The sequence below is a fragment of the Anolis sagrei genome, chromosome 7 (genome assembly GCF_037176765.1).
Source record: "Anolis sagrei isolate rAnoSag1 chromosome 7, rAnoSag1.mat, whole genome shotgun sequence".
NCBI classification, from domain to species: domain Eukaryota; kingdom Metazoa; phylum Chordata; class Lepidosauria; order Squamata; family Dactyloidae; genus Anolis; species Anolis sagrei.
In genome coordinates, this window is record NC_090027.1 from 24749978 (window position 1) to 24759166 (window position 9189).

The following is a 9189-nucleotide window of genomic DNA, read 5'->3' on the forward strand; positions in this document are numbered from 1 at the left end:
GGTCACTACCTCTGAAGATGCTTGCCATAGATGCAGGCGAAACGTCAGGAGAGAATGCCTCTTGAACATGGCCATATAGCCCGAAAAAACCAACAACAACCCAATGATTCCAGCCATGAAAGCCTTCGACAATACATTGAAAAAGAATAGTTACATGAGCGGAGAATGAAGTGAATGAAGGGAGTCTGCCCCTCCAGATGTTGGATAAGAACTCCCATGCCATGATAGGGTTCATTGACTGGTATGCTGATCCTACTCTTTTGGCAGGCAAAAGAGAGCTCTAAATATGGAATCAAGTAAAAAAGATGAGCTGTCTTCATTGTGTATGCAATGCAGGATTTTCCAGAGGCAGCGCTGATGGAATCGTTCCAGGAGTTGCATGTGACGTCTGTAGACAGTCCACGTTTCGCAGGCATATAGCAGATTTGGAAGGACAATAGCTTTATAGACAAGCCCCTTGGTATCCCTACGGATGTCCCGGTCCTCAAACACTCTCTGCCTCATTCGGGAAAATGCTGCACTCGCAGAGCTCTGGCGGTGTTGTATTTCGGTGTCGATGTTGACTTTGGTGGAGAGGTGGCTGCCAAGGTAGCTGAAATGGTGAACATTTTCAAATGTTACACCATTAAGCTGTATCTCTGGCATTGGGGAGGGGATGGCTGGTGACTGCTGGAACAGCACTTTGGTTTTCTCGATGTTCAATGACAGGCCGAGCTTCGTGTATGCTTCTGCGAAGGTGTTTAGAGTGGCTTGTAGATCTTCTTCTGAATGCTTGAGGGGCTTCAGCACCCCCCCCCCCCGAAATTCTCATGGTGGTTCGCGAAAAGGCCTTACTGGTGCATTATTTAAACTGTTATGTTTATTCATATCATGATCTGATCACTATACTCAATATATCCCATATGCATGGGGGTATTGAGGTAATGATACAAAAGGTTTGCTAGGCTAGACCCTCTTTCACTCAGACTCAGCCCCCGCCCAAAACTCCCCCTGAAAAAAATTCAGGCCCCCCCCCCCCAAATGAAATCCTGGCTACGGGCCTGCCCAGTGACTACAACTCCTAAATGTCAAGGTCTATTTCCCCCAAACTCCATCTGTATTCATATTTGAGTATATTGAGTGCTTGTGCCAAGTTTGGCCCAGATCTATCATTGTTTGAGTCCACAATGCTCTCTGGATGTAGGTGAACTTCAACTCCCAAACTCAAGGTCAATGCCCACCAAACCCTTCCAGTATTTTCTGTTGGTCATGGGAGTTCTGTGTGCCAAGTTTGCTTCAATTCCATTGTTGATGGAGTTCAGAATGCTCTTTGATTATATGTAAACTATAAATCCCAGCAACTACACCTCCCAAATGACAAAATCATTTTTTTTTTTGAGTGATGGTTACTCCTTGTGTTGTGAGATGTTTTGTTGCCAAATTTGGTGTGATTTCGTTCATTGGTTCTTTTGTTTTTAAGGTACTCATTATGCACAGAGCATTTATATATATATAGGTTGTTGTTTTTAACCATGAAATTTAGTAATTTATTGTATTTCTATGTTCATTTGTTCACTCCCTGCTGGAGGAAGGAAGGCAGGGAGGCTCCATTGAAATGAATGCAGGGAAAGTGTGCCTTCCCGGAATAATGATCCCATAGCACTTTGTCCTCCAAAGCACTTTACATTTCTTTAGGTCTGCTCGTATGCCCTTCCACAAACACCAGTATCACCTTCCGTTCATGTCCCAGCATTATTTCCAGTTTTAACCTAACATTTGGCCTTCCCACTGTTTTTAATTATGTGTTGTCTTATTGATAATGTTGTTTCTTATTGTCTATTTTTTTTTTGTAATTGCTTGTATTGTTGTATTTGGGCTCGGCCTCATGTAAGCCGCACCGAGTCCCTTGGGGAGATGGTAGCGGGGTACGAATAAAATATTATTATTATTATTATTATTATTATTATTATTATTATTATTATTATTAAAGGAAGGATGGAATCGCGCTGCAGTCTTTTTCTCTACCACTGGAGGGCGGCAGAGAAGAAAGAGAAGAGCTCATCTTGATTTCTTTAATTTGGATGATATTTATGTAAAACATCTCAGAAAATATATCTGACCAGATAATGCCATTTAAGAAATTCCTGAGATTAAGAATAATCCATTGAATTACTTTTCCTTCAGAGATATAACAGAAAGTAGCATGAATCTGATTTTTATATGAAATATTACAAACAGAAATACAATACATTTTAAAAGCAAAAATAAGTTTCCAAAAATAATTTTTTTCAAGAAATGGTTCAAGGAAATGTAGAGTATTTCTTGGTATATTTGTATATTAAATATTATTATTAAATATCAGTATATTAAATGGTATTATTATATTGGTATGTTAAATATTTTTAATAAATATTAGTATGTTAAAGTAATAATGGTCACATTCCGTTCCTTCTGAAAGCAAAACTACCCTAAAATAAAGCAGAGCATCCAAAAACAAATGATACATAAAGCTTAGCATCTGCTCATGAGCAGAGTGTGAAGTGTCGTTTGTTGTAGCTGTAAAGACCTCACTACCTCTAAGGATGCTTGCCATAGATGCAGGCGAAACGTCAGGAGAAAATGCCTTTAGAACATGGCCATATAGCCTGAAAAAACCTACAACAACCCAAAGAATTTAGAGCTTTCGAGGCAAACATGCAGAGACCAATCTTTTAAAAGAATCACAGAAGGATTTTTTACAATAATAATAAATAATAACCACCTTTCTTAATACTCAAAATCTGGGCCTGAGCTACTCTCACACCCATCTCTTCTAAGGTTTCCAGAGAGGTAAAAACACCGATCACTGCATCTCTCCTGACACACAAGCAGAGAGAGATCTCAAAGAACCCAGTACATACTCTCCATACTGAAGTGTAAGAAGGCAGAAGTCAGATTCAAAAACTTGAAGTAGAAAAGAATCCATTTTAAACAACCAATCAGAATGAGAGCAGAAAGAGAAAAGATACTGTCATACAGGAGACATGGAGGAAGGGAAACCCTTAGTCAGATTCCAAGGAAGCCCCTCGGGTACTGGACCAGTGCCTGGCCGCTGTGTCGATCTGGATGAGGACGAACAAGCTGAGGATCAATCCTGACAAGACAGAGGTCCTCCAGGTCAGTCGCCATCTGATCGGGGTATTGGGTGGCAACCTGTGCTGGACGGGGTTGCACCCCCCCCCCCTGAAATCACAGGTCTGCAACTTGGGGGGTCCTCCTGGACTCAGCACTGACGCTTGATACGCAGGTGTCGGCGGTGGCCAGGAGGGCCTTCGCACAGTTAAAACTCGTGTGGCAGCTACGACCATACCTCGTGAAGTCTGACTTGACCACAGTGGTCCACGCCTTAGTTACCTCTAGACTGGATTACTGTAATGCACTCTACGTGGGGCTACCCTTGAAGACGGCCTGGAAACTACAACTTGTCCAACGTTCGGCAGCTAGATTAATAACTGGGGCTAGTTATCGGGAGCGGTCGACCCCTATGTTTAAGGAGCTCCACTGGCTGCCGTTTATTTTCTGGTCCCAATTGTTGGGGGTTCAGCCTGTGTGTGAACCTGAACCTGATTCTCTTATTGTATTTCCTGATGCCAATGAAGATGTTGATTCTGAGGACAATGTAGAAGATGAGGGTTTGTGTAGTGAAACTCCTGCAGCCTTGGAAAGTGAAAGTCCAAATTCCCATGAGAATATTTCAGAGCCAAGCGGTGAACTTTCACTCCCTTTTCCTCCCACTCTTAGCTCTCCAGAGAATCTGACACCTGGGCTCTCTAATGAGGATAGGAGAGGGCAGATTTGGCAGAGCAGGGGAGAATGTCAAAGTTTACGAAGATCAGCTAGACTGAGAGAAATGCAAACAAAGCCAGCAGGCGTGCCACGTAAGAGATTTCTCGGCCTTAAGAATCTCGTGCCTGGATGCATCTTCAGACCAGGCATCGTTCCAGATTCAAGCATCATCCTTGGCAGGTCTCCTGATTCCAGTGGCCTTATTCCTAAGAGGCTTCCTAGTTGCTTCAAGTACGGTTAGTGGATTGCTAACAGGTTCCAGGATTTAGCAGTGTTACTGTGGGTTTTTGATCTTGTTCATGGATATTTCTTGTTGCTGATTTTTACTGTGGCTTTTTACCTTGCATATTTCCTCTATTTTTGTACTCATCTTTCTTCAATAAAAAAGGATTGTTTTTCCTGAAGTTAAGTGTGGTGGATTGGGTCTGAGGGTCCAGTTTCCTGCTCTGGGTTGCAACACCAATTCAAGGTACAGGTTATCACCTACAAAGCCCTAAACGGTTTGGGACCCGCCTACCTTCGTGACCGTATCTTTCTCCACGTACCAACCCGGACCTTTCAATTCTCAGGGGAGGCCCTTCTTTCACCCCTACCACTCTCACAAGCTCGTCTTGTGGGCACAAGGGAGAGAGCCTTCCCCTCTGTGGCCCCCCGACTCTGGAACTCATTACCTGGAGAGATCAGGAAAGCCCCTTCGCTAGAAATGTTAAAAAAGAACCTTAAAACCTGGCTCTTCCGCTGCGCCTTTGGTGAGTAGGTGCACAACATGACACTATTGCTCCCCTCAATGCTTCTGCCACTGGAGTACACGCCCTCCAAATGGGAAGTTTAGTTCCACAACCCTGTGTGTTTTTATGAGCTCCTTGCAAATAATTTGCTCCTATTTTTATCTCATTAGAGTGTTTTAATCATTTTATCCTGTACATGTGGCCCGCCCACTGTTATCATGATTGTGTTTATTGGAATGTTATTTTGTTACTGTGTTCATACTTTTTTTTCTATGTAATTTTGATGATGTTGCTTGTTGTTTATGTTATGGTTTTATTTTGTTGTAATATGTTGTCTGGACTTAGCCTCATGTAAGCTGCTCCGAGTCCCCATTGGGGAGATGGTGGCGGGGCATAAATAAAGATTATTATTATTATTATTATTATTATTATTATTATTATTGTCTATACTAAACTAACCACTCCTCATTAAGGACTTGAGACGGGCAGTGTGGGGTTGAATTCCAACAAAAATAACAAACTTTCTCTCATGGCCTTAAAAAAAAAATACTATTCCTATGAAAATTGTTAACAAATACTACTAAAGATTGTCAATGATCCTAACCCTATGAGAAATTCATGTGGTTGCCGTAAGTCCAGAGGCAGTTCGAAGGTGGTAGCAGAGGAGGAAGGCAAAGCCAAGGACTGCCTTCGGGATAGTCAAGCTGTGCATGGTGGAGCATGTGGAGTTGGCATCGCAGAATCATATAATCAGAATCATAGAGTGGGAAGAGACCTCTAAAGGCCGTCTTCTTTCTGCCATGCAGGAAAAGCACCACCAAAGCCTCCCTGACAGATGTCCTCTAGCTTCTGTTTAAAAGCCTCAGAGGAAGGAGCTTCCACCAGACTCCAAGGCATGGAGTTTCACAGCAGAACAGTTCTTACAGTCAGGAAGTTCTTCCTCATCTTCAGGTGGAATTTCCTTTCCTGTCATTTGAACCCATGTCTCCATTGAGTCCTAGTTTCCAGGGCAGCAGAAAGGAAGCCTCTCTCTCTTCCTTATGACACCCTTTCACATATTGATGCATGGCTCCTCTCATGTCTCCTCTCAACCTTCTCTTCTGAGGCTAAACAACATCATTTTATTTATATTCCGCCCTATCTCCCCAAGAGGACTCAGAGCGGATTATACAAACACAAAAACAGGCAAACATTCAATGCCTGTTAAGATAAATTCACAGAGATTCACAGACACACAAAGGCAAAGGCTTCCCCTTTCATCTCCAGCTCTGGAGGAGAAGGTGGCACTCATCTCCACTTCCAAGCTGAGGAGCCTGCGTTGCCCATAGTCACCTCCTGGTGACTGCTTGGAGTACTTGTTTTGCCTTCCCACTGAGGCTGTACCTATTGATCTACTCACATTTGCATGTTTTTGAACTGCTAGGTTGGCAGGAGCTGGGACTAACAGCAGCTGCTCACCCCATCCCGCACATTTGAACTGCCAACCTTCAGGTCAGCAATTTCAGCAGCTCAACGTATCTCCTTCTACGTCCCACCTCGGAGTTTAAGATCTTCTGGGGAGGCCCTGCTCTCAGCCCCACCTTTATCACAAGTGAGACTGGTGGGGACGAGGGACAGGGCCTTCTTGGTGGTGGCCCCTCGCCTGTGGAATGCACTCCCCGGGGAAATTAGATCATCAACATCCCTCCTCTCTTTCAGAGGGAAGTTGAAGACCTGGATGTGGAACCAGGCCTTCGGGTAAGCTGGCAGACGGGCAAAAGACAATGACGACCAGAGTAGGAAAGGACAACGACGATGTTAGATGGATTATGGATTTATGAATTGGCAAACATTGACCACAAGATGATTTTATTGCTGCTATTGTATTGTTATGATTGTTCTAACTAGTTATAACTGTTGACGTTATATTGTAAATTGTAATTTGTATATTGTATTTTGTGAATTGTTGGGCATCGAATTGTGCCTTTTGTAAGCCGCCCTGAGTTCCCCCTAGGGCAGTGGTTCTCAACCTGGGGGTCGTGACCCCCATGGGGGTCGCTTGGCCATTTTGGAGGGGTCGCGGGGTCACCTCCTTTGGCCCTGCCCCCTCCTCAAAATGGCTCCCCACAGGGCCCAGGCCCTGCCCCCCGAGCTGGGCGACCCAGGTCTGTGGAAGCCAGAGGTACTGGAGATCCCACCATCCATTGTCCAACCTCCCCAAAACATGTTGTTTCCCCGATTAATCACTATGCTTTAATTATGTTCAATTTGTAACAATGAAAATACATTTACATTACGATTCATAACAGTAGAATAATCTAGAATTACAGTTCTAAAGTAGCAACGAAAATAATTTTATGGTTGGGGGTCACTACAACATGAGGAACTGTATTTAGGGGTCACGGCATTTAGGAAGGTTGAGAACCACTGCCCTAGGGGGTTGGGAAGGGTGGGGTAGAAGCACCCCAAATAAATAAATAAATAAATAAATAAATAAATGGTTTAACCCACTTCGCCACCCCTCTTGGCTCATGTTCAGCTTGTTGTCCACAAAGACTCCAAGATCTTTTTCACATGAACTGTTGTGGATTGTGTGGTTTTAAAAATTGGTTTTAATGTTGATATGTTTTGAAGGGTTGGTTTTAATACATATGTTTATTTTGTTGGATGTATGTTTGTGTGGCATCGAATTGTTGCCTATATGTGAGAAGGGTGGGGTATAAATATGGTATGAATAAATAATTTGAATAAATAATGAATAAATAATTTGTGGAGCCAGGCATCACCCATTCCGTATTCAGTGGATATAGCGGTCTGAATGTATGCAAAAGCATGGCCGACCTAGTTGGAAGGAAGTTGGACAGAGTTGGTAAACAGACTGAGGATGGAAACCATTACCTGCCATTATGATCCGTCATGAGAGGAGACACCTTTGTGACTCACCTCTGTTTGATAAAGAGGAGGCGAAGGGAAGGAAGGGAAATAAAAATAAGGGACCTTGCTGCAGGCCACACTGAGTTGTCAAACTGGCCTTGCTGCTGTGGTGTGGAGGTGGAGGTGGAGGTGGAGGAGGAGGAGGCAGGGCCCTGCCCTTTCCTTTCCTTCCTTTGTAAACACTGATGCAGCCAATATCAAAAGGAGGGCCTGCCTTTGGGGACACTTCTTATTCATCACAATGGTTGCCACAATCCTGGAGATGTTCCATGCATGCATCACGTCTGGACATTTTGGACCATCTTCTGTGGGTTGCAATATATTGTACATCACCAGAAGTTGCACATCATGAATGCACCATTGAAGCAGGATCTCAGCCAACATGCACGCATACCTTTTGGATCCACTAGAAAGGAAATAAAACAATATACAAAAAACACAAGGTATATTAAAATGTCCAAATATCCCAATGTTTAAGGGGATTTTCAAAACCCATGTGAGTCTACTTACATTCATGTGAATAGCTTGGGCTCTGTAGTGAGGAGAGTTCTGTAATGAGCAATTGTAATGGTAACAGGGTGACTCTTAAGTAAGAGTGTTACAGGAAGCAAGTGTAATAATCAATTCTATCATTAAGCCCTTGGGAGATAAGTGTTTGTAGTTTGAAAATCCAAAATGACTCTCTCTGTAACAAGTACATTTTAACATTGGTATTAGGTTTAGGTGTTACCTTCTCCAAAGCACAAAATTTTAAGTTATGGCAAATGTGTGCCTTTTCTTGGAAATGTACATATAAAGAAGAGTCGGTGGACCCGTTTCTTTTGCGAGAGTGGTGTTCACTAATTCTGATTTTCAGGGGTCTGGTGGTCACCCCAACATATAATAATTGACATGGACATTGAAGTACGTAAACTACATTGTTCGTGGAGCATGTAGTAAAATGCTGTAAGGTGATGTGGATGTTTAATGTGGGATGTGGGAATGTTTTGCCCTTCAAGGACTGAGAACAGCAGTCACAATGGGCACAGCTGGTGTGACCCTTAATAGTCTGTTTTAGAAGTGTGGTAGGAGAGTGGTATTCTGAATGAATCATAATGTCCCTTATGTTTTTAGATCTTTTATGGGAAATTATGAGTGTGCTTTGGCATCCTGGGATGTCTTGTATTAAATGCCAGTGTTTAAAATGATATTTTTTTATATCAGATGAGTATTGTGTTAAAGTTAAGAGAACAGATAAAGTGGTTGTTATGCTTTCTAGATCTTTCTTGTAGTAGTGTCTTCCTGTTAATGGAATTAGTCTCATTGATAGCTGTGTTCAATATCCTACTGGGGTATCCTCTCTCTCTAAGTTGTGTGTTCAGAATATCTGCTGAAGAGTAAAAATCCTTTTGGGTACTAAAATTACGTTTTGATCTTAAAAACTGAGTATGGTAAATTGGATTTCAGTGAATGATGGTGAAAACTGGAAAAATGTAGGATTAAATTTTTATCTGTCAGCTTACTGTAATTTTTCACTAGTAGTTTTTTTCCCATTCTTGATGACCATAATGTCTAAAAAGTTAATATTAGTGTGACTACACTGGCTAGAAAATTTCAAGAATGGACAAAAACTACTAGTGAAAAATTACAGTAAGTTGGGAACCTGCCAAGCCTGGTGGCAATATGTTGTGGAACCAGATCAGATGAGTTAAGGAAGTGTCACCGTTTCCTCTGAACAGACAGCACCGGAGTCATTCCTCCTCCG